This window comes from Manis javanica, chromosome 3 (assembly GCF_040802235.1).
Source record: "Manis javanica isolate MJ-LG chromosome 3, MJ_LKY, whole genome shotgun sequence".
Classification (NCBI taxonomy): domain Eukaryota; kingdom Metazoa; phylum Chordata; class Mammalia; order Pholidota; family Manidae; genus Manis; species Manis javanica.
This window is the reverse complement of record NC_133158.1, coordinates 94,888,480-94,916,344: the sequence shown is the minus strand read 5'-3', so window position 1 is coordinate 94,916,344 and position 27,865 is coordinate 94,888,480. Positions and strand designations below refer to the sequence as shown.

Here is a 27,865-nt window from a genome sequence, read left to right as displayed (position 1 = left end):
CTTGGGCCTTTGTTTTTTTTTCCACTAAGGTTTCACCAGAGCTTATATGGTGTGTCACACATAAGAAGATGCTCGTAAGTAATGATCATTAACATAACATCATGATTCACATAATAATGAAGCTCAGTAACTTATCATAGTTCACACATTTTGATCGGAAGAACTTGCTGTGGTGTTTGTTGCAGTCTTGCATTCTGTACGTGTGGCTATTAAGTGAAGTTGTAATATTATCAATAATTAGTCAAGGAACCTCAACATTCTGTTAGGAGGCTCTTTGCAATGTTACTGGTTTTTGTCAAAACTAGAATGACTCATTTTTGAGTTGTTGGGAATCTTGTTCTTATGTGTGAATTCTGAATACCCTCCTAGAATTTTCGATTCCTTATCATCAGGAAATGATCCACAAACCCTTTTGAAAAGGGGCTGGTTCAAATGACTAGGAATTAGTGTCTTATTGTTTTCAAATAATAGCAAGATATAGGTTACCTATGTATTCCCACAAGTTCCAGACTCTGAAGGAGTATCATTCCCCCAGGATCTGGCAATCGTCAAAATTCATATATTACCGAAAGAAAATTGTCTGCTGAATTTAGGTATTCGTAATTGAACAATGTGCATCAAATCAGTTACATATATCATGTAATCCACTGTGTTAGTCCTTCTGGTGTGTCAGCTTGGATAGGCTACCTTTCTCATTTTACCCCAAATGCAAATCTAGGGTTTCTGTGAAGATATTTTATTAAGGTGATTAATGTCCATATCAGTTGATTTTAATTAAGGGAGATTATTCTGAATGAATAATATGGACGGGCCTGATTCTATCAGTTGAAAGGCTTTATAAGTAGAGCTAGATCTTCCCTGAAGGAAGAAGTTCACATGTGTACAGCAGTTTCAGCCCACGGAGAAGAGTTCGAACCTACTCTCCTGATGTTTTGTCCTACAGATTTTCACAACTGTGCAAACCAATACCTTACAATGGATCCATTAATGTATATCTTTTACTGCTTCTGTTTCTTTTATTGAACCCTGACTGATAAACTATTAGTGCCTCAAGGTAACACAGGACTTGGTGGAAATCATAAGGGCACAATAAATTGCACATTTAATCTAGTGCTTGTGGACAATCTCCTTCTGTTAGAAATAAGTAGAAATCAGAGAATTTTTACAAACTTGCCCTTGAGTAAATTTTGGACAGTTGATTATTTACTATGCCATTACACAAACTGAATATTCATTATTCATTGAGCATCTTCATTTGACATTTTTATTCCCCAGAATTAACTCTTGCATTCAGGAAATCCTTTTTGTATGATCTCAGGCCTAGTTCATAATATATATTCCAGTCATGAGACATCCCACTAAAATGTAACTTGCATGACGGAAGGCAGGTTTTTAATGTGTGTGTGTGTGTGTGTGTGTGTGTGTGTGTGTGTGTGTGTGTACACAAATTACTTGTTTTACTCTTCAGACTGTCCTGTTTTTCAAGTATCCATTGTATCTTTACCTTTTCTCTCTGTCCTTTGGGACAAAATTTCACTTAGCATGCTTTGAATATTACAATTTTTTATATTATATGGTTCAATAAAAAATCAGTTTCCAGCAAAAAAAAAACACAAAAAAAACAAGAAACAAAATACATGTTTGTAGGCTATCTTTGTTTCTCCATCTGTCTCAAGTCCTATCTATGCATGTATGTGCAAGTGCACATATGTGTACATGGGTGAGATAACATATTTAAAAAATTACTTTACAAAATAAAAGGAAATAGAGACCCCGGGGGAATATAGTTTGTTCACTAATGTATCTCACTGACTAAACAAATAATCAACAATATTTATTGAATGAATGAGTCACAATATGGAATAAAGAACCTTCCAGGGACATCTTGAGGGCCAAATCAGACTTTTAAGATTTCATGAGTAGAAAATGAGGGGTCTTTGTGAGATCTGGAACAAAGGTGTGAGATGATGAAAGTTTTATGTTTTTGTTTTTAGGAAAAATTGATAAAACAGTGGTGTGAGGGGAAGTTACTAGTCAGGACAGATGAGAGGCAAAATACCCTATTAGAAAGCTACAGTATAGCTTCGTAATGAGTAGAGGATTTCCCCAAAATGATGATGGCAGTCATAACAGATTTTATGAAGGCATGTCATAAGAATTTAGAAGAACAGAATAATGTCATTGACTTCTTGACAAAGATACAGCACATGGATGTATATATACAAAGCAGTTTAATAAAACACCCAGTGGGCTAAATTCATTATGTTGCTTCTGTTAAAAAATAAATTGCTGCCTAGCACTTTCTGGAATTGTATTGACATGAGCAACCAGAAGTGGTTAAGAATAAACAAAAACCAAAAATTAAACTTTAAAAAATGACCAGCATGAGTTTAGATTCTGTGGGTAGTTTAAGAAATGCCTGTGTGCTAGTGATTTTAGTACCTAAAACACCTTTATTCAATGTGATAATCAATAAATTGGCAATACCTTGACCAACAGAAAATGAAGTGGTTCAGCACTGGTTGTCTCTATTAGGAGACATGATCAGAAAATGAGCTGAAATTTAGTATCCAGAATTTTAACAATCTTTGCTTCTAACACTAGATCTCATTGATATATGTACATCTTCTCAGGCAGAGTGAATGCCAGTAGCATTAATTGAGAAACATCTACCTCAAAGGGTGGTCCAGAGGACTCAATGAATGAATAAATGGAAAGAATTTAGATTATTGCTTGTCAAATGGTAACAGCTGAATAAACTTTAGCTATCATCATCATCATCAGTATAATAAATAATATACCTTGTACCACATATTGGTCAAGCAGAGCCCACTATTTTGGAGAATGCACAGTTCAATATAAAGACAATTTATGCAGCTAGAAACTTAGGGAATCTGGACTTAGCATCCCTCCTTAGTTTTACACGGCCATCCATATTAGCATATGTATGATTTGGTTAACAGCATGTCTAGGTAAGAGCAAAAAGAGACAATTAACCTCATCAGAAAAAATATTCAGGCTTAATCATCACCTTAGTAAAAGAAAGTGCAAGTTCTGTGTGTCCAAAACTCCTCAATATCTCTAGCCAATATCAAACTCTCCACCGAGGAGCATTCATTCATTACTTATTAGCCAGTATTGACTCAGTGTCCCTGATGTTTCAGGCACTGTGCTAGGAGGTGAGGAGAGAAAAGAAGATAAGATAACAGGGGTTCTGGTCCTCAAGGAGGTTATAATAAAAAAAAATCATTGTCATTATTTATACAAGTAATTATAGATATTATGAAAGCGCATCAGGAGGGCATTTAAGAGTATGTTTGGAAAAACCTCAATGGGAAAGTAACATTTAAAGTTGAGACTTGATAAATACAGATGAAAGAAAAACCCTAGGAATAAAGGGGAAAGTGAACATTGGTAACACTGAAATAATCATTTAGACAGTGGCACTAATGTTGAAGATAGCAGAATGAGAAGGGAAGTGGAGCCATTAATGAATTTTAAGACCAATATAGCTGCAGCCTACATAGCCAGCAGGACAACAATGTGATGGATATTAATGACTAGGATCATCTATCTACACAGTACTTAGAGGTGCCAAGCATTTGGATTCAAGACCATGCTCATATTCACTTTATTATTTTATTATAATACATTAGTCTTATATTTCTCTATTCAGTCCATACAAATACTTCATACAAGATTCTAAAGGTAGAAGTGTAGAGATCTTGTCACTTCTTTCTTTTATTTGTCCCACAAACACATTGTAGACAATAATACTTGTTGAGATTATAGGATTCCATTTTAATCCTATTGAGACTTACATTTTTTTATTTGTACAAATGGACACACACACACACACACACACACACACACTTGCTTTTATGTTATATGAATACAATAGTTCAGATGAAATTCAAATACCACATAGTTACTTGGAACACTTGATTTCAATCAATGCAAAAGATAACCCTCTTCCATGATTAAAGATTCTAAGTGATTGAAACCTGGAAAAAATCTTCAGATATAGGTGTTATAAGATCCCTTAGGGTTCAGAAATTGTGCAAGTATTTAACCATGTGATTGAAACTCATAAACTATGATCCAGCTCTGACATTGCCATTTTAGGATCAGAGTGAGTATTAGGAAGGAGTGGTCAGAAATGATCAACCTTAAGTGTATTTGTTACCTTGATTCCAATTTTGCAACTTTTAGAAGTTTTAATAAAAAGAGTATAATAAGCAAAGAAAGTGTCCTAGACTTACTAAATATACATAAATTAGCATAGGGCCTGCAAAATCCTAAACTTAAAGTTTAGGAAAAATTATATAAAGATTTTAACTTAGATATTCTTCATAGTTTTAACTAGCATAGACATAAATAAAAGGTTTAAAAACCTTAAAAATGTAAATGTTCAGAGAGAAATTGAGATGGAAAGAGAGAGATCTTTAATAACAAAGGAAACAATAGTGCCAATGCTTAGTCTTAGCTATGTGCATATCCTAGAGTATAGCTCTTTCATAAAACATCTCACTAGAGTTCAAGGCCATTGTGCCAATCAAGAGTAAGGGGCCAATGCAACCTTCAAGCTTTCATCCCAGGGCCTCATTTACCTTCTAATTACTGATGAAATCATTATAAGCCTCCATCAGTTAACACACCACTCATTTTTGTTAACATATGAATGCTGTCATGTGTGCTATTTAGGCTGCTAAATATGAGAAAATTTAAATGTGTTTACAGTTCTGTTAACAATCAAAGGTCACTCTTCTCTTCTTACAACAATCCAAGTAAAGTAAACACACCAACATCAATCTATACAATCTGCCAATATGGCCCATTATCTACGTATTTAAGAATTGTACTTTAAATACTTTGCATTTTTAACTAGGAAAAGATCTGAAATGTTCAGATAGCTTTGCCCCTAAACTAAAAATTATCTTCTTTGTACAGCAACCTAAATTGAATTTCCTTTCCAGGTCTCAACTAACTAAGACAATGTAAATGCTTGTTGAGTTTTGCAAATCTATTTGAGAGAGGAAAAATGTTTTCTCACATGAACTTTTGGACACAAATATTACCAATGAATTTAACAAGTTATCTTTTCTCTCCCATGGATTTAAATACATGTTAAACAAGCCTGCTAGGAAAGACTCAAAGAAGGCTAAAGGACGTTAAGTTAGGAAGCAAACAGAGCTGACTTTTCATCAACTTGATTTTCATGCTGGGCACTTGCATCAGTCTAAAATAACTTATTTTTTATACATGTGTTCATTTCTCTTTAACAAAGTAATCTACTCTGTATATAACTGTAAGTCCGGGGAAAGGAAATCCCGGGGCAGAATACCCCTAAAAACCAAAATCAGTCAAAGGGAGAAATAAAGTTTAAAACCCATTTATTGCTGACAAACTGAAGTCCCAGGCCATCTTTCTTCTCTGCACAAGCAGCAACCATACCGGCCATCCCCCTCACCTCTCAGGTACAGATAAGCCCCCTGTTGCCCAGGTAATTACCCACTGATATGGAGATGAACTTCTCTACCCCTGAGGAAAGGTGCAAATGCGCTAAAGCCTACTTGTTTACACCTCTGAATGCCTGTTGATATGCAGATATACCAAAGCCAGGTGAGAAATTCTGGAAATGTTTCAATTTTATCCACAGTCCACCCCTCCAGAAATCTGACCTTAAAATTTACTGGATCCCCCTCTTCTGACCAATCTAGTAACATGCAATAGCAACAGCAATAAAATCTTGATAATCCTCAAGCCAGAGGATTCAGCGTATGCAGATAAATAAATGTACTTCACAGCACAATCTCTCACTAAGCACAAAATACATTTCTACACTTGTTTACTCATTCCTAACAATCATGCTAGATTGCTCACAAAACTTTTACCAAACATTAGACAAAGTTAAGCCTCTCTTTAAACATTATTTACTTGACAACAGCAACACAATCATAATTCTCAAGTCAGAGGATTCAGCTAGGTTCAAAATCCCATGCAGATTAAGTCCAAAGCTCGTCCATTCCAGCCATCACATGACAGCTGCAGCCAGGGGCGCATCCAGAACACAAAGACCATAGAAGCAAATAACCATGATTGTCGGGGGCCAATTTGCTGTTATTACAGGAATACACAGAAGGCCAGCTTCCAGGCCTTTTCCTCAAGGTGCCAGAAGAGCCAGCCATTGCTGATCCATGTGTTGAAATGTCCAGGGCCATGTCCATTTTACTCCTAATTGCTGCACCCATACTTGAAACACATGTCCAATAAAGTGGGTACCTTGATTGCTTTTATTAAGCGGCGACCAACCATAGGCTGCAGATAGATGCTCTAAGCCCCTCTTTGTGGTTTGCTGATCTGCACAATGTGCAGGGCACTCCTTCCGGGCTGAGCTGACTTCTTCAAAGGTGAAAGACAAGCCACACCGATGGGCTCACATTGTTTTTTGAGGTGTCTGTGCCATCCACTCCATGGCCTTTGGGTCCAGTCTTGCACCCACCCCACAATGGGATAGGAGGTTATTACCTAGGTTGGAGCTGTCCTGGCTATGGGCTCTGTAGCCAGCAAGATGTGGTACACAGCAGCCAGTTGCTTCTCTATCAAGGTGACCCGGACCTCTGCTCCTTTCCATGATTGTGGCCAGGCTCCGGTCGGCAGCAAGAGCAGCAGCAGTGGCAGAAGCAGTAGCCTTAGGCTCGGGCCATGAGCCGGGGCCGGCGTGGCCAGCAGCGGTGGTGGTGCCTCCACGACCACACGAGTGTACACACATGTCCCTCGGTGCAAGCGCTGCTTCTCCCCATCATTTCTAGGGGTGGCCCTCCCAAAGGTCGCACCCATTATGACAGGTTTCAGGTTCACAGGAACCCTGCCAACTATACCAACTGTAAATCCAGGGAAAGGAAATCCAGGGGCAAAATACCCCTAAAAACCAAATCAGTCAAAGGTAGAAATAAAGTTTAAAACCATTTTATTGCTCACAAACTGCAGTCCCAAGCCGTCTTTCTTCTCTGCTCAAGCAGCAACCACACAGGCCTTCCCCCTCACCCCTCTCAGGTACAGATAAGCTCTCTGTTGCCCAGGTAATCACCCACTGATACAGAGATGAACTTCTCTACCCCTGAGGAAAGGTGCAAATGTGCTAAAGCCTACTTGTTTACACCTCTGAACTGTTGATATGCAGATGAACCAAAGCCAGGAGAGAAATTCTGGAAATGTTTCAATTTTACCCACAATGACTTCCCTTCATTTAGAAAGATGTTATGTGATTTACATCATACAGTAGTATGTTAGAGCCTGACATACCAGCCACAAGGGCTAGTCAATACATTTTCAGAGACATTAAGCCTGTTAATAAAATCCAATATTTTATCTATTATTTAAAATTAAAGTGCATAAATTTATGAATAAATGTGTGAACAACAAAGCTAATAGGGACTAAAAACTCATCATTTCCTAATTATTTTACTATTTTTTTACTATGATCATTACTTTTATGTTATTTACATGTATTTTATTTGTACAGTAGAAATATTACTGAGCATGTCTTCTAAACTTTACATTCAGTGATATTACACTAGTAGTTTGAAACTGGACATGGTGCACATACTGACTCTAGAGAAACTGGAAAAAAACTACATACTAGGGATTGACTGAATGCAGCTTAAACTTAAAAAGTGTCATGCCAGTAGTCATTATATTGTGAATAGCTCACACACAAAAAGAAAATATTCTCCTGCTATTTGAAGATGATTGACCATTTCAGCAAAGTCATTCACACTATTGAGGAACAAATGAGATTCTGACTCACATCTTTACTATTATACTTTCTTGTTTTACATGTTAGCATAAGTGAAAATTTCAACCAGCATTCATGTTAGAGCTAGAAATGGGACCATTGGTTGGCTAAGGATACAAAAGTTGGGGAATAATCAACAATGCTTTTCTCTGAGAATCAACTGACCATATGAAACCTACAGTAAAAAGTATGGTGTGTGTGTGTGTTTGTTATTGCTTATAAAATTATGGCCAGACAGTCTATATAATTACTATAGTAACACACACATGCACACACACACACACATACACTTTCCACTGGAGAGTCCACCATTAAAACATTTACAACCATGTCAGTGCTTCTTTGAATATATAAAATATAACAAGGCAGTATATAAATTAACAGTATGTGACAGAGTAAAAGAAAAGACTAGGCATAAAAATGGAGCCAGAAGTGAGATTTATACCAATAACAAGAACAGTAACGATTATCAAAGCCTACTAAATTTCTGTGGGTAGCCGAAATTTGCTCCAAACTTTCATAGTAGCCATTCTAAAAAAGAGACCCAATGGATTACTAATTCATAGTGTTTATTAGGTGAAAACATATTAATTACTTGGGTGAAATTATATTTGATTCTACATGTGTTTATAGGGGTTTGGGTCAAATGCTGATCATTGCATGTTATTATGAATGACTTTAAAAGTATCCAAAAAAAAACTGAAAAAATATCTTCTATCTCAAAAGTAAAATATCTTTATTCTTTTAACTGAATCTTTTTATTTAATTAACTAAAATGTTCTAATATTCTGTATTTAATGGTCCCCAGGAGACAGCACACTCAGAAATGTTCTCTTCTTGTCCCCCACCTCCTCCCATAAGGATCTGGCCTGTTCAGAAGGGCAGAGTTAGATTATAAAGTTCTCTGAAGGTGGGGTCATCACAGGCTCCTCTCTTTTTGTTGATTCGGAGCAATCCCAGATTTGGCAACAAGAGAAGTACAAAACTGTGTTGCTCCCAGATTGGACAAAACTGATTTTTCCATATAAAATTTTAACTGCTCACTTTTAAAGGCTAGAGTGTCATATAAAGGCTAGATATCAATAATCTTATTAAAATCAGGATAGAAAAGAACTAACTTATGCATTAAAAAAGGAAAAAAGTGTCATTTACATTTTTCATTTATGTATAATGTGTCATTAATTAGCAATATATATGTATTTCTTATTTTTAAAGGGAAAAACATATTTTGTGAAATACTAATTTGTCATTAGCTGGAAGTTTTATTTTAGGTCTTTCTCTTCATCTCCAACAGGTACACCAATGAGTTTGGGCATCGTTATTTTTAAAAAACAAAATAAAACTAGTAGAGTCCTTGTTAACAGTTTTGATACTTACTTTGTTTACATTAATCAATTTAACATCTAGTTCTAGTAATCTTGAATCAGTTAATGAATTACATAAATCATATTTATGTAATATGCTTGGATCAAATTAATAACAATACCTATATTGTTTCTCTCCTTTTAAATAATGAAAAACTTCTCTTGAGTTTATTTGGGACACATTTCCCACAAATGTTAACACTCCTTAAAATGCTTAATCATTACAATTCTTACTGCAATGCTCAGAAATAAAAATTATCCTACAGTAAACACAATAGAAATTGTGCTTATGGCTTTCTTCTAGGTGCCTGCAGATCTTCTAAGACATATTCTTCATGAATAACCATAAGGCAAGAATCATCTCCAGCCACAATGATTAACGAAGATCATCACTAACTTTATGAACATCGTTGACATGATTCTTACTCCTTTTCGATTTGGCCCTCCGAACCACAGACGAAATGTTACAATGATAAATGTGTTATATGAGTTGCATCACTCCATTTGAAAGATTAAAATTACAATTTTATAAAATAATAAACAAAGGGATGTCTGGCAATGTTCTGGTTATCTTCCTTTCCCTTTCTCTTCCTTCGTACTCAACCTCTGAAGGCTAAGCTAGTCCACTGGCTACCCTGGAGCTCGGGTCATTCTGGTTTATATCCAACAGTGAAAAAATGGAACTATGCCAGATCTCTAAACCCAAGGGAACTCCGGCTGCCTAGAGTCTTCCGGGCTGTGGGTTGTCAAGGAAGCTCCTGAAGTTTGAGGGTGTGTTCAAGTGACATAGTTTTGCAACGCACACACATATTTTGTCTTAATGTACTCCAATGCATATTTCTGTCACTCCTTATGTTCAAACATAGAGCTATAGAGGATGTATGATCTCTGGTTAAGAGCATAACCATTTTGCTAAACTTTTTAAATAGTATTAAGTAATAGCTGGTGTATAATCTTTTGGCAACAAACCATCGACACTAGAATTTTCTCCAATTATTTTTTAAAACAATCAGCAGGCTTAATTTGAAGGTTACTATTTTAACTAGTATTTTATTCCTCAGAATTCTACAGTATCTGTTCTAGGATTCACCTAAAAATAATTCTTTTATTTTCCATGAATACAATTTAAAATCTTGTCACTAGTAAATATAAACCTTAAACTCTGTAAAACATATTAATTTCTAGGGTCACTTACTACTTACCAGATAGTTAATAAATTTTTAAATGTATCTGGACTTCACACACTTAGGAGAAAATAACCTATATTTTGGGGAAGAATATAGACTTTATTATATTACTATATGGTACAATATTATAATAAGTATGCTTTTTTAAAAAATATAATATAGGGGAGAATTTAGGAAAGTTTGAATTATTTATTTTATAGGATTTTAATTAATTTTTTTCAAAAATAATTTGTTCTGCAAATTTCAGTTTTCTATGTAGTCTTTCATTTCTCTGTTGCTACCCTGCACACTCTTATCATCTCTAGGCATAGCACTAGACTGAGAGGGAAGCATAGCTTCTACTGTGATTCCATCAGAATAATAAACTCAGGTCTCAATGACAGCAACAATACAAAGTTGTATCCATTAAATGTTATACTTTTCTAAGGTCAGGTAAACATTTAACCCTTCATGAAATCTTTAGGCATACCACTACTGGTCTTTATTAGTTGCTTGCATTTTAGAGCCAGAATTCTTAGTGTTTTGCTGAAAAGTGGATTGCATCAATGGAACATTCTTCCAGCATAAGCCAGTCTCCTTTCTAATAACCTTCTCCTCTCTACAAGGCCAAGGGGCTAGGGCATATAGGATGGGTGGACAGTCCTTCTCCAACCTTTCCCCTGCCACCCTCCACTTCTGTCACTCAAGGGGTCCCATTCCACACCTCCTTCATTTTACAAGACTACAGGGAATTATTTCCTCACATTGACTAAAAGACAACATTACAGAGCTATCTTACCTTATATTCAAAAGAAAGCTAAGAGATTTCTAGAAGTAAGAATGGCTTTTATTACTGAAGCTGTCTTTCATATAAATTGAACAGGGCTTTGCAAGAGCAGTCTCCCACTTACTCAGGGCCTCGGCCCTCATCCATGCCCATCTGGGTTTTCTGTAAAGGACAACTAGTTTCTACTGTAGTAGTTCTACAAGTAGTTCTCTATGAATTACCTTTTTTTTTGAGGAGTTTGTATTTTAATTTTATTTTGGGATGTTACTTGTAGACTTTCACTAAATATGGTTATTTTCTGTCTCCCCAGGCACACTGTCACTCCATTTTCAGCAATCGTAAGGCAGGTCAAATTTCCATTTATGAATTACTTTTTAGATCTTCATGATACACTACTTATTCCTTAAGGTTATATTTTAATATGTAGACTCCATTTTATTTTAGATATGATTTCACTTGTAATTTAAGAAATGCTATCTCTGACTTTTTTTTCCAAAAATAAGATTCTTTTTGAAAAACTGTGAAGTAAAGCACATATGTCTTACTGTATACAAGGTCATGTGGGCAATTAGAAGCCCTCTTCTACCTGCAAGGGTAAGGAATATTTTAGAGTAGAAAGATAAATGAATACTAAAGATTGGAATGCACATATCAAGTTTTACCTCAGTTTTTGGCACTTTGAATTTGGTTACCTATACATCAGTATGTCTGTATACTTTTTAGGGACACACATTGGCTAGGAAATGATGTATACTCAATGAAATAGGTATTCTATTAATCCCTTTTTCAAGAGCTGCAATTCATTGAATATAAAATTTAATGAATGAAACCAGTTTTTAAGAGAGTTTCAAGTCACATTTAGTCAATGTGAGGAAATAATTTTAGAGAATCTGTGTGTTTGAAAAATAGAGAAGAAGTTACTGGCAATTTAAGAATTGATTCTGAAGAAGCATTGTCAAGAAATTAATTGTATATATTTCTACACATTCCCCCAATGTGCATAAACATCTACATAATGTAATAGGAATTGGTACTGTGGTCTCTTTTTCCTCATTTGATTAACCTGCCCATTTTAGAAACAACACTGGCAAAAGATACGACTTTTGAATGAAAAAGAGGGGAAAAACCCCCACAGTGTCACAGATGGCTGTCAGAATAAAATGAAGCATGGGTCTGTTGAGGGAATCAAACATGAGTGTGAAATCCGAACAGAAAGGCACGGAGCAGAAGGCAACATTTCAAAAGGCATTTGGCACCAAGTGGCATTGTGAGGGTTAATTTACTGCCAGGAGCTGCTGGGCCTTTTATTCTCCACAGACACACAATAGACAGATCCCCCAAGTGCCCATCATAACCACAGATGCTGGGGGATTAATGCTAAGATGAAAGCTTCATGAGTATTAAAGATATCAAAACTGCTAATGATGTAGCAGAGTTTGAAATAACATTCAATCTCAAAATCTGAGTATGGCACGCAGGCATAGTAAGACACTCTCTTTTAAAAACTGATTAAAACCTACTCAATTTGTAGCAGAAAGAGGCTTATGCATATTAGGACCTGAATTGGCTGCCAAACTTTACAATTTGCACAGACTAATTACCATAATTAAGCCTGGGATTGAAGAAAAAAATTCCATTTATTTCAGGCTGACTCAGTGGAACTTCAACAAAGAAACCACTGACATCAGACGGGCTTTTCCCTCAAATGATATTTCCAAGCCCATGAAAAACAAACAAATAAACAAAGGGCCCCATGTTCTTAGAATCAAGAAGAGCAACTACTAAGTGTACAATGGAGTTGAAGGAAAGAACTGCTCAATATTATAAAAGCCAGTTTAGGTAAATTTGAAGTTTACCATGCATGAGAAGCTCCAATTTTTTAAAAATGTAGAATTCCTTAATTTAAAAAAATCTGAATTATAAAATGTTTATGTCTAGGACTGGTAATTTTTTAATTTAATTTAATTTTTCTTTATTGAGATACAGGTAACATATTATATCAGTTTCAGGTGTACAACATAATGGTTCAATATATGTTTACATTGTGACATGATCACCACAATAAATCTAGTTAATATTCACCACCACATATAGTTATAATCTTTTCTCTTATGATGAGAACTTTAAAGATCCACTCTTTTTGCAGTGTAACAGTATGATTAACCAGAGTCATTACATTGTATGTTACAACCCCAGAACTTATTTTATAACTGGAAGTTTATACATTTTTGCCACCTTTGCCCACAGAATTGATACAGATTGAGTGTATTCTTACTTATTGCATTTACTTCACAAATAGTCTGTATGATTTAGTGTTTAGTTAGCTTAGTTTCTGGTATGGAAAAAGATACAATGACTTCCTAAATATTCTCTCTTCCCACTGTTATGAACATAAGTATTAACAGGAGTAAATCAGGTTAGAACATATTACAGTTTATTCTTTAGTTTTCTTAAATCATTTGTAAAAAGGCTATGTCTACAAGGATAATGGTTGTTCTCATGTGTTGCCTACCTTAAATCCCATTAGTTTGTCAGTGACTCAGAGAATTTCCTCCTTCTTTCCTTTCTTTCCTCCCTCTTTCTCTCCCTATAAATGTTTTTTTTTGAACATTTATGTTTTAGGCAGTGATATACCCACTGGGGATACATATCTAACCAAAGAAATATGACTCCCTGCCTCCTTAATGGAGATTAAGATTGAGTGGACAAGATATAATTTTTAAAAATTCCTTTTCTTTCCTCCCTTCTAACCACCACCATGTGTACAGTAGTTTTCTATTACCCAGCTGCAAGCAGAGAGGTGGTATATATAGTATAGTAACAAGCAGCATAGATTCTGGATCTTCATTCAAATCCTAACTCCATCACTTAGCAACAGTGTTAATTTGGTCAAGTTACCCACCATACTTATATACTATATCTCAATGGGTTATTGTGAGGACTAAATCAGTACATTCTGGTGCATAATAATTGTAACTATTATAGTTATTATTAGTCAGTGCTAAAAAGGAAGGGAATTGGAGTTATGGGGGCCTGAGACTGGGGGAGGAGTCTAACCCAGTCTGGGGAGTGAACAGAGGTGTCTCTGAGGAAATGAGTATTACTCAGAGTTCTGGAGGCCGTACAGTTGAAGAGAGGGGGGTATTGCTAAGTGTTTTCCACTCAGAAAGAACCTTCCTGTGGAGACCCTGAGGGGTCCAGCAGCCTGGAGTGTCCCCTGGCCCTAGAGAAAGCTAGTGTCAGTGTAGCACAGAAGAAAGTATCATAAATAAGGCTGCTGGTCTAATTTCCATGTGTGGAAATGCTGTATTTTCTGTTCTAAATTTCCTTGACTTTAGCATCCCCAGGCATTCTGTCTGTCACTATTTCCTCCAATGCCTATTGGTTCTTCGGGACATACATTCAATAAGCCTTTCCTGCAGGGTGCCTCCCCCTGAATCCCACTCTCCAAGCCAGGCTTCTGGAACAGATGCTTCTACTCTGTGTCACACCCACGTCACAGTGCTCATCACTCCATATTCTGCTCCTGTGGGGCTGGACAGAGAGGAAGCTAGCCATGGTGCTTTTACCTTATTATCTTTGGTGGAATAATGGCCTGGTAGTGAGAAGGGCCTTAAAGAGAACATGTGCAAGTGTGTAAAGGTTTGTGAAGAAAGCAAGTGAACTAAAATATAGCGGTTAGAGGATACCATAAGCATGAAGATTGCACAGCCTAAATAGTAAACTGAGACTTGATGTCCAACAATTCAGGGAAGGAGGCATTAGAAGTTCCTCCTGTGAAATCAAAGATTTCTCTGGTATATAAGTGTTAACTCCCATTATAAACTCTTACACTAACTCTTTTATCTTAAATTTAAAATAAATGTAAGAAATCTTTATTATCCTTAAATTTTACTCTTAATCTTACTTAGAAAACCAGTACAAACTTAAATAAAAATTTAGAATGACTACTAGATTCATTTTTTAAAGATACCTCTATTGAAAACAAAAGCTAATTGCATTTTTTCTCCCTATATGCTGACATAAATTAGGATTTTTTTCATTTGTATTTATCTTTATTTTCTTCTTCCATCTAGCCTTAAAATTACAAAGTCACAATTGATATTCATTACTAATATCATATGATGCCAGAGCAGATCAGCAATGAATTTAGAAACTTGTAATTCAGGTGATAAATCGTTCTAGTATGTCCTTCTCTGTACTTTCTTCTTATCTATCTCTCTTTTTTTTTTTTCTGGGCTAAATACCTTTTGCATGGCCAGAGATTGTACAGCTGATTGTCCCTGACTGACTGCCAAGCCCCAGAGCCTGGAAATGCCTGTTTCGCTTTTAGCATCTGTCTTGTGAGCCTGAGTGCAGAGACTGTGGCTAAAAACATCTTGTTAGTTGTTGTAGCCTAAAAATACAAAGGGAACATTAACACTCCTCTAAATAGGGATTCATAGTAATGTGAAAAAGGTTAGCCTATGGCACATAATTACATAGATTTACCTTTACCGAGGCTAGGGCACAGGACGTGTGTGTGTCCATGTGCACACACGATGAGGGAGTGCGTAGAACATAAGGCTGGAAATCTAAGTTAGGATCAGGAGTGTTAAAAGAGCCAACTCCTAAAAGGGACAAAAGCAGAAGCAGCCATTTTCAACAGGGTTTAAGTGAGAAATGTGAAGTCATAAAAAAGAAAGATTTTAAAGTGACTATTATTCTATTCTTCCAAGGATATGTTCAGATAGATAGGTAATAATAAATGAATTCATTACAGAGGAGAAAAGTCAGTCCATGACTCCAAGGCTGCCTTAGGGGAGCTCTGGTGACCAGATCTGGACTGCGAAAATGCCAAAGCTTGAGCTTAAGGCCCTAGTTCACACAGACCCTGGCCAAGGTCAGGGAAGGGGCTCCAACAATATTATCACATGGTCATAGCTTTGTACATTTGCCAAGGTGTGATTTTTAAACTTTATTAAGATATTTTGTTTTATTTTTATTTCCTTATCTTTAAGTTCCATAAATTTTATAAGCTTCACATCCAACAAAAACTAGTTCAACCATGATTGAAATAGACTATTTTAGACTTAGAGGGGCCCAGTACCCGCTCTGAAATACATAAATGAGGGACATGGACATGAAAGTGGAGAAACTACGGGTTGAAGACAAGATTATCCACAAAGAGCATGACTGTCAGAAGTGGCTCCGTGAACTCCATCAACTGTCTAGGTTTGGAATAACCTCTTGAGGAATGTCAAATGTAGAAGGAATAATAAAGGTAAGAGCCTAAATGGGAAGGGAAATCAGAAATAGATGAACCTGAGGTTCACAAACATTCCTCCGCTAGTGTGGGCAGAGGTGGAGGGGAAAAACAGGAGAGCTTTGGTGTTGCTGGTTGGGGCCCACCAGTCAGGGTTGGGTAGAGCCGGAGGGGCCGGCTGGTCAGGGCAGGTATAGTAGGAGGGGCCCGCTGGTCAGGGCAGGTATAGTAGGAGGGGCCTGCTGGTCAGGGCAGGTATAGTAGGAGGGGCCCGCTGGTCAGGGCGGGGTAGGGTGGGAGGAGCCCTGGTCAGAGCGGGGGTAGGGCAGGAGGGGGCTCTGGTCAGGGCAGTGTAGAGCGGGAGGGTCCCGCTGGTCAAGGAGGGGTAGAGCGGGAGGGTCCCACTGGTCAAGGTGGGGTAGAATGGGAAGGGCTCTGTGGGAGGGACCCTGTTCAGGACGGGGTAGACTGGGAGGCTCCCGCTGGTCAAGGAGGGGTATAGCCGGGAGGGGCCCGCTGGTCAAGGTGAGGTAGAGCGGCAGGGGCCCGCTGGTCAAGGAGGGGTAGAGCGGGAGGGGCCCTGGTCAGGGCGGGGTAAACTGGGAGGGGCCCGCTGGTCAGGGCAGGGGTAGAGAGGGAGGGGCCCTGGTCAGGGCAGGGGTAGAGCGGGAGGGGCCCGCTGGTCAAGGAGGGGTAGAGCGGGAGGGGTCTTCTAGAGGCCGCACAGCTGCTTAACGGTGGAGCCAGCACTGGGCCCCATACCACTCCCTGGGGAATCCAGCCTCGGAAAAGAGATATTTAGCTAAATGGATGGTTGGGTTTGCCTGTATGTATAAGATTATTTTAATTTAGAGGAGATGCAACATTAAAAAATGTCCTTAATGTCTGTTGCCTATGAACAAAAACAACAAAAATCCCCTTGAGGAATTAGGTCATGATTTAAGAACAAGGAAGTACGAGTTTAGCTAAACTTCCTTCTCCACTTTCTCTCCTTGTTTTTAAATTTCACGGTTTCTAAACAGGCTGGTGGATCTATTCTTTTCTTTCAACCAAGGGCTAGTAAGGATATTCTCTTTCCTTAAAAAAATATGTTTATACAATATTCAGGTACCTTTGTTGAAAAAATAAGAGACATGTAACTTTGTCAATAATTAAGAAGGATGACTTTTAGTAAACTTAGTCCATGTCTTCCAAATCACATTAATTTATCTTTCTATCCTTTCATGGACCTTTTTTTGATATGGAGGTTGTTGGATGTCACATTTACATTAATTCAGCTCAGCAAAACTCATGTTTATTTTCACTGACAAGGGGTCTTTAGAGTATTAATAATGTTTGGATGTTTGCTGAAGGCTTTTGAAAAACCACAATAGTTTTTTGGTGATAACCTCAGTGTTCAACAAAGCCCTTTAAATTTTCAAGTGATGTTATTGCCTAAGAAAAAAAACAACAAAATCTCTGATTTGGAAAGACATATGCACCCCTGTGTGTATCTCTGCATTATTTACAATTGTCAAAATTTAGAAGCAACCAAAATGTCCATCAACAGATGAATGGATGAAAAAGAGGTGGTTCATATATACAATGGAGTATTTTCAGCCATTAAAAAAAGAAAGAAATCCTGCCATTTGCAACAACATGGATGGACCTAGAGGGTATTATGCTCAGTGAAATAAGCCAGGTTAAGAAAGACAAATACCTTAAGATTTCACTTGTGGAATCTAAGAACAAAACAAATCAACAAAACAGCAGTAGACTCACAGACGCTGAGAAGTGACTGGTGATTACCATGGGGGAGGGGTTGGGTGGGTTGAGGGGAGCGAGGGGGATAAAGGGGCCAAAAATTCTCACTCATAATAAAAGTTGGTCATGGGGAAGGAAGTGTAACATAGAGCACATAGAGAATGGTTCTGTAACATCTTTGTATGTTGACTGATAGTCACTGCATTAATTAGGGTGAGGATTTAATAATGTGTGTAACTGTTGAACCACTGTGTTATATACTTGAAACCAATATAATGTTATGAAGCAACTAAAAAAGAAAAATAGTACTGATCTTTCTTCTTCAGCTGGCAAAAATCTAAGCAAAGAAAAGCTTATTCTACCAGTATCTTACACACACAAATATCAGAAAGTGTGTGAAGTGTGCATGTGTGTGTATGTGTGTGTGAGAGAGAGGAGGGAGGTGGATCTAATTGTTTTTTGTGTACAAAAGGAAAATACCGAGAATCACTCTTTTTTTTGGAAGAAAGAAGTAGAGAATTTAGTGCCATTTAATTTCCTCTTTAAGACTGTGCTAGAAAACTAGCATTTCCTTTATATGCTCAAGTAAGTAAGAACATTCTGACAGATTAAAGAGAACAAGGGTGGTGCCTCAGTCACTTGATAACAACAGTAGGGAGAAAAGCCAGGAACCAACTTCTGGTATTTTCGTTATCACAGTCTACTCCATGAACACTACTTGGACATACTTGTAGCTGATATAAATGAAACAGAACAGATAGCTCCAACAACGGAGAAACTCCAACACAGTGAAACTTTTTGTAACATCAGAGGCAAGGGCATTCATGATTTTCTGCAGAATTTACAGCACATCTTTTCCAATGGGATTCTGCTTTGAAGTACAATTCAATAACATTCCATCTTTTCTAAGAAGACAGTGTGATTATAAAAAAAATATATTATGTTAAAAATACTAGTTCAGCCTAAATCTACAGCAAATCAATAAACTGAGGGTAACTCTGGTTGGTGGTCTGGAGGTGGAGGTGGGATACATTTTCTAATCTGCTTATGGTGTAAGTGCATTATTTGGACAATACTTGAAAAGGTTTTAAAAATATGAATATTATTGTCACATAAATCTGAAATTTTGCCTTATAAATCTAAAACACACTAACACAATCCTAGAAAACAGGTTGTAAGATCATTTAATAGTCACTTTTTGTTGTTCTTACAGTAAACATCAGTAGGATCCCTTTGATGCTGTTGCTTTTGGCTTTTTATGCACCGCACAGCAAATATTCCTATAAGATTGCTAGTCAGTTACCATCCTGCTTTGTTCTTGACTGGGATATAGTCCAATTTGTAGGAAAAACATATCAGAAACCTAAGGCAGTTCCTAGAGAGGCTGACTTGATGGGATATTAATACATCTGTTGTCAATAAATACAAGCACTTTTGGTATGCCAGCCAATGCAAACTTGTTATTCAAATATTATTAATATGACAGTTAATGCTTTACTATGCTTCAAGTTAAATAACATGCATTGTTTAAACTCGGTAACAGGTTTGTTTCCTTCAGAGTTTCGCTCTTTAACAGTTGCTGGTCTTACCCAATCACCAGTCATGTTAAGGGGAAAAAAAAATAGTGTATTGGCAGGATGCAGGGAATGAATAAACATGTGATTTTTAAATGCCCCAAGTGAGAAAGGCTTAGGCTGTACATTATTGCCTGGATATTCTACAAATCATTGATGTGTTATTCTACAAATTAATGATGTGTCATTAATATGACAATATGATGTGTCATATTACTAATATTTGAGTAACATTCAAGTATTATTAATTTGCATTGACTGGCATAACAAAAGTGCTTGTATTTATTGACAATTATTGCATTGTTGCTCACAATAGTTCCCTTAATCGGGCCACATTTTCTAAAGACAATAATCCTATCAACAGAAACTTGAAAAGTAGGCCTTTCTGAGCTTTGGAAAGCGAGCTCTGCTCTTCTTTCAGAGGATATATGGATTTCCAGTGCAACAAACCAGGCCTGCTGCCATGCGAACTGTTACAGTTCACTCTGAGAGCCTGAGAGTGAGCTGTCACACAGTCTACAGTCGCTTGTGCTTTAGCGAAGCAAAGAGGCATTGCTCAGAGAGATTATACCTGGGTGCAAAGGCTCCTCCTTCTTTGGGCCAGGGTGGACAGTGGAGTGGGCTCAGGGCCAGCAGATGAGTCGATTCAAATCTTTCCTCCAAAATGACTCAGGCTGGGGTAGGGCTGAATTAACCGGAAAGGGGTTTTGTGCTAAAGCTGTTTCAAGCAAAAGCCTCTTTCTAGTCTTGTAGAAGTTCCCAGCCAGACTGGAAGTGCTACAAAGGACCCCTGAAACTGGAGGGAATTGCTGCAGGCCTTAACTTCTAACTTTTTCTTCTAAGAGTTTCTTTCTACCCTCTCCTTCAGTGTACGGTTTCCAAGCTCCAGAATTGAATACCATTAATGTTTATTATAAAAACAACAATAGCCATATATGACCATACAACCTGTTTTCTAAGATTGTGTTATTGAGTTTCAATTCTGTAGCTAGAACTGATTTATTAGCAAGCCAGATTGACTATCACTGCAGTCCATAGCATCTCTCAAATTACCTAGAGCAAAAGGCAGGGTACATTTTCCTTCTTTCCTGCAACAGAGAACAGAGCACAGATTTGAGAGTCAGTAGACTCCCATTTCACTACATTCTAGCTGTGTGCATTTGGGCAAGCTGCTCGACTTCAACAAAACTCAGTTTCTTTCTCTATAGAATGCGATTTAGTGATGACTTCTATGTCATAGGGTTATTGTGAGAATCACAGTACCAACCAGAGGAAGCACTCATAAAACAGAGATACTTAGACAACTCAAGTTGTAAAAATAACTCCTAATCTGAACTCCTAACCTTAAAAACAACACAGGCAATACTCAGAGAAGAGAAGGACCTCTTGGGGCTCCACTCTTTCTCTATTTCTCTCTCCAGTGTCCTGGGGTTCTCTGCTGATGATAATATTTTTTTTAGGACTACTTACTTTTATAAGGAGATAATTATAGGAACTGTATATTAAGCTAACAGGATTATTTTCATGATAAATTTCAGGCAGCAGTCAGTGGAGAGACTTAGGACAAAATGGTATAATTTTCATTCTTTAACTCACAAAGGTCTCCTTATAGAGATGGTATATAATACATAGAGATGACATCTATATTCTCAAATGACTCTTATGACATTTAATTTTTAATAGTATTTCCTGATCAGATTTTTTACTCATTATTCTGGAATTTTGTTATGTATATATTCTAGATAATAACTGAATAAAACAACTGAGATTACAAATAGTCACATGGAGATTTCTGTCATCACAGTACTGTTTAAATCCTATTAGATTAGTGATGACATGAAGTTGGTATAGGCCCATGGGACATGATTGGCAAATTTGAAATTAATTTGTTGCCATAGTCAGTATCTAGTTCCTTTTAAAGCCATCTAATATTTGTGGTTGGCCATTGTGGAGAATCCATGCACTGTTTCATCTCATGATGTGAGGACAGCTGGCTTTTCTTTTCTCATACAGATCTTCTCAAAATGAGTTTCATGTTACAGAATTTATAATAAGACATATATACATATAAAAACATACATACATATATCTTATTATGACATTTTATGAATATGAAAGTAGTCATTGTATATAAATATTTTATTTTTATGTAATAGTAAATCTATGTAAATATTTTATATATAATGTATATAATATATTTAAGTTCTGTTAACTATTTTATAAATAGTCTTACTTGAGTCTCAAATTTCACTAAACATTACTTAGAATAAGGAATGTACTTCAGATAGAGAATCTTGAAAGATTAGAGCTGGAAAAGAATACTAGGATTTAACTGGCCCAAGCCCTTTATTTTAAAGATGAGAAATGTTAAGGCCAAAGAGAATGAGTGACTTATATTCAAGGTGACCAAGATATATAATGAGAATATTTGCACCATTATTCTGCAGCCCAAACCTTATATTCTGTCCTAATACAAATCTTGGGCTGAAGAATGCTATCCAAGATAACTTTATTCATGCTTCCACAAATATGGGCATGTAGGCTTTTCATTACACATGTTTGATGTTCAACTATTCCCTCCCAAATGAACCTAGTTCTTTTCTCTCTGATTTATACTGTGCTTTGAGCCAAGCTGTTTCGTATATGTATATCTTTCTTTTTTTCAGCCAAGCCTCTTTTCCATACCCTTACTAATATGTATGTCTGTCTTTTTTTCTTGTATAAACCTGCTATTTTGGTCACAAGCCCCTCAGCTTAGCCTCCACCATGGCATCCTCATGCCCACTTTGCTAAGCACTGATGATGTGCACATATTCTGCTGCCTGCATTATGAACACAGAAACAATTATGTGCTTCTTGTAAGTCAGATATGGACAGCTGACCTCCATTCACTGAAACATGAGTTGGGGATTTAAGAGCTAGTAAGTAATTCATCACCTCCCCTCCATGCTGCTTATAGCAGTCATGGACATGTGTGAGGTGACTCTCCCTCACTCTGGGTTTCTGAACAGCAAGTGTGCAGAGGCCTTGCTAACTCCAGGTAGGACAATGGTGAAATATAACTGCGTGACCTCTTATTAGGACATATTGTTGTATAGTAGTAAAAATGATAAAGATAATAATGAAAATATTTTCCATGCCAACTGTATGCCAGAAAGAGTAAGTGAGCAATGATTTTTCTGGAAAAGCTTCACTACAGAAGTGGATTAGATTCTGCCATATGTGTGAAATGGTGCAAATATAATGCAGACAGCCTGCTGATAGGAGTGGAAAGATGGAGATTCTCCTCAGCACCTATCCCACACCCTTGACAACAATGAAGTCCCTTCAGTCAGAAGAGCTTCAAAAGCATTCAGTCATTCTTTAAATATCCTTTTTATATCAATTTTTATAGCTCTATCAAACACCACTGCTCATGGGAAAAGATGTGATGCTATGATCCGGAGGGCTTAGAAGAAAATGTGGTACACAGAAGAACTTTCCCATCAGTAGAGCCATCCCTAGATGGAATGGGCTCTTTTGTAAAAGGCCAGATGACCATCTGGAGGAGATACTGAAGACAACTTGCTAGACAGTCTCTAAACTGCCTTTCAGTGTAAGATTCTGCCACCTTCTCTTTCTGCCCTACATTAGTCCAGGTTTTCTCTGGAGCTGTATGGGTCACACTCATGTGAGCTCTTAAATACTGTATGATAGAACCATCCTCTAAAGCATAATCATCTCTAATTGAATATTTTTCTCAATCAATTACTGTAAAATCTAAAGCCTGGTGCTGAGAATAATCTTTGTCAAATGGTGAATAATTCAGTCACTTGAAGGGGAACCACTGAAATGCTAAGTGTTGGCAGAACTTATTCCCAACGAAAGTTCCAAAAGCAATCCATAAAACAGATGGCCCTGGGATTAGCTTGCCCTGCCAAGCTTTCTGGGACACATTTTAATCTGGCTAGTATCTAATCTGATCTGTAAAATAAAAATCTGGTTTCAGGCCCAGCTATAGAAAAATTCCATACAAGTAACTAAAACTCATTCTAATATATCTGCAGAAACAAACCTACCTTTATTTTAAGCTATTTTCATGCACTCTATTAAATTCTATTTAATTCATGTTATTTAAGTGATAGAGTAAAAAGAAAACTGAGAAGGCAGGGGACCCAGTTTATAATCTTGGTTCTGCCACTAATTCCTGTGTGATCTCAGGCAAGTCACTGATTGTCTCTAAGCTAAAAGGTACACCAAATGTTGTGCACATTACATTCTATGTGTGTGCTATTTCTTTGGTAAAAGAAAAATTTAATCTTATTTTTATTTTAATACTGAGTGCAGACTATTTATAGATTGCAACGGAAACCAGCTAGTCCTGAATTGCTACTGTTTTGTAAGAGGTGTGATGGATAAAGTGCAATAAAATGTGTGTACAAATAAGTGTTAAGGAATTGTGTTTAGCTTCTTAGAGACATTTTTACTGTTTTTATAATTATATTTACAATACTTTCTTTGTAAATATCTTTAGTGTATGTTTGAATTCTTAATGTGGACAAGAAAGGCTGTTGGCTGTTGTTTCTTCAATTTACTGCTTAAACACAAAAATTAGCATCAGGTTATATTAAATATTTTGCAGGGCATAGGATGCCTTTTTCTTTTGTTACTGAAATAGTAACATTATCAACAGAAAACAAAAATATTTTGTTGACTTTTTAAATATATTTATATGGAGTCTTTAAGATATGTGTATGCATGCCGTGCATGTATGAGCACCTCTACTGGTTTACAGTATGTACTTTCCACAGACACACTCTCACAGCATTTTTCCGTTGGTAAAAATGGAATGTTTTCTTTCATTTATTTTTAAACTTACCTCTTCCATTAATATTTTTTTATTGAATCAACAAATTTCATAGAAGCTGGGCATATTTTTTAACTCATGTTTTCATGTCATGTGCTCAATGAGAATACAGATCTTATCTTGTTCTGCACTGTGTTCCTTAAACCTAGTAGAGACTAGAGTTATTTACTTATGAAATAGTTATTGACTAAACACATGAAGGTAAGAAATTTAAAAATGTACTTATGAGCTCAGACATTTGTTAAAATTAGAAATACAGTTGTTAAAATAAGAAATACAGAGATGCTTTAAGGCCACATAAGGAATATCTCAATTGATTATTGATTGATAAGACTCATATAATCAATGTGTTAAATACATAAAATAATTAAAAATAAATGCCCACTCACATGCTAATCCAGTAAACAACTTTTGAGCAAAAATAAAAGTAAATATGAAAAGAATTGAATATAAGTAAAATGATTGAGAAAATGTTATTTAAGTTTATAATACTGTTCCTAAGAAAAGGTGATGATGTATGTGCATGTCTATGTATATGTACATGTGTGTATTTCTGCATCACTACAAAATGCAACTATTAAAAGCAAATCTGAATCTTCAGTTGAGGGAATATATATCCATGTTTCCAAAAGAAAAGAAAGTATATTAGGCCATAAATCTGTATTTTTGTTGTAAAAATATTGTAACATGAAATATTCTCAAAATAAAGTGGCAGTTTGATGCATTAAGGAGTTGATCATATTGCTTCAGGCAAATGATAAGAAAAGTAATACTGTGCATTTATAACTTACTTGAATTTTAAATCTGAGTTTTAAGCTCAATTTGAGATCTTAGTTTAAAATGAATAATCTTAAAGAAATATAAGTACAGGAAACTTTTTTTAGAAGAACAAGTACGTGATGTAGAAATTGGTGAAATAAACAGGTGCACAAGAATGGTAAGGGAAAATATGTTCTTGGAATCCATTAGAATTTACAATAGCTCTTTACAATTTAATTATTATGAAGCAGAAATTAGAACATGTATTTCTCTACTACTAGACATCTACTACTAGACATCTCCAATTTATTAAAAAAAGTTTGTGATTATAGAATTTTATATATTCATTATTGTTTTCTTAAATGAATTTTCCATAAAGGGATATTTTAAATAATGGCCCTCTTCCTAAAACAGAAAGACTTGTAATAATTCTAAAAAAAAAAAACTACCAACAATATCATATGTTTTAACTAAAATTAACTTCAAATAATTCACATTTATATATTGTTTGGGCACGTATTCTGAATTCCACATGAAATTCTAGAAATGCCTCTCTCTAGGAAACAGAAATGAAGATGCTCTAACTCAGGACTATCCAGTAGAACTTTCTGTGTTGATGGAAATATTCTTTAAGACCCACATGTGTCTGGCTACTGAGCACTTGGAATGTGGCTAGTATAAAGAAAAACTGGATTATTAACTTTATATAATAGCCACATGTGGTTAGTGGCTACCTTATTGGACATGTGCTGTCCAGTAAAAAACTCATGTTTCTAAGGCTTTGTTATGAACAGCATTGGGAGAGTAGGGTAGAGGGGTAGATTACCCCATTTGCTCACCCACAATGGTGGGATAATGTCATATGGCTTTAGGCATCTAACCAACTCACTGTCTACAACATATTGGCACTATCAAAGCACTTTACCTTTCTACCTTGCATTCTCTTTTCCCCACCCCTGGAGAAGACCTACTCTATCTTTAAAATCCAATTTGAATGTTTCCTTTGTAATGTTTCACTTCACTCAGTTACCATATTCTTTGCATATAAAGAAATTAAAATATATCTCATAGAATGTCTCACATCTGCAACCTATTAAAAAAGATGTTTGTCAAACCAATTTTCTCTTATACAGATCTTATGCTTCAAAATTACCACTGTTTCTAATGTAACTAGTGATTAACTACTGAATGAGTAAGTGAATGAATGAATGAATGAAAGTACTAAACATAGATCCTTCCCTCAAGGAGTCTGTAACAGAGAGAGACAAAGAGATAAATACTTTTTCCTATACTCCCTGCAATCTGTCCACAGATATTTTTAGGACATACTCCTAGGGTCATAAAGTGAGTCACAGTGTACACAACCCTGTAAGCAGGAATGAGAAGCTCCAGACTTGCTGAGAATAACTTAAAATACTTGGTAGATATGTAAGAACTATTAATTAAATGCTAGTTAATCATTCCTTTAGAGTACTATGGTCTGAGTGAATCATCTTATTTCACCTAGCTGGACTGAAGATTTATTGCTGTTTTCTTGAAAAAATTGTTTGCCTTGCCATACTTCCATTACTTTCTAGTTTTATATTTTAATTGTTCTGAAATTTAACATAATTTATTGAATTGATCCTTGTATAGGACACAGCTTCAGACTGAGTAGGTGTTAATTATCTGGGGAGTAAGGAAGATAGGAATTCTTACTATTTCAACGTCAGATGCACTATGACATCAAGGCTAAAGTACACACAAGAAAGGGTTCTTAAGGAAAATGATCACCTATTTCAGGGTGGTTTATAAGCTTTTCTAATAGTCTCTGTGTTCCTTATTTTATATTTTAGTTCTGTGAATAGATTTGCAGTAGATAATTAACAATGTGAAGCCTACATTAAGGATTCAGATAATGAAATACTAACATAAAATAAATATTATTAATATACTACACATATTGTGTGAGTGAATTCTGAGCATAAGGATATGTGTTTACTAATTTCCTTTGGAAATTAATGTGCAAAAGAACAACCTACTCTAACCTTGTTTCCCACAGGCCCACTTCCTGGAGGAATTTGATTAACAGGATCAGTTATCAAAGGTATTATACTTTGATTAATGAACTTTAATTTTTCTAAAAATAAAATCAAAGGGAACATTTTTTTTTTGCACATTCAACAATAAAATGATAACACTCTGGAATGTCTCATACTTCCAGTTCTGGCATTTCTTGGGACAAAAATCTCTGTAAATAAAACAAAGGAGAAGAATTTACACTTGAGTAATGTTTCCCTGTTGATAATTATTTTATTTTAAAGGAAGTTCAATAATATATTTTATTTTGCAAAAAGACTCCTTTATTAAAGGAGATCAAAGCTAGTTATAATATCTATAGCAGGACACCATGGAATTATTTAATATTTGCCCTCTTTCCCTATTTTTATGTCAATAGGTTCGCATTGCACTCTCTCTGGAGTTGATTTGACTCTCAAAAAATTATGTGTTAAAAAGTTAAGTTTAGACATGTCCTCCTGGTTGGCCAAAATCAATTTTCTAAATTCTATCAGTAACTTTTATTCTACTACATGGCATTGGATT

At 36.1% G+C, this 27,865-nt stretch overlaps 1 protein-coding gene across 7 annotated transcripts in view; it reads right to left on the bottom strand.

The window, feature by feature from the left end:
* ROBO1 (roundabout guidance receptor 1) overlaps positions 1-27,865 on the bottom strand; it is a 1,104,481-nt gene that overhangs the window by 556,664 nt on the left and 519,952 nt on the right. The gene's annotated exons all lie outside the window — the stretch shown is intronic.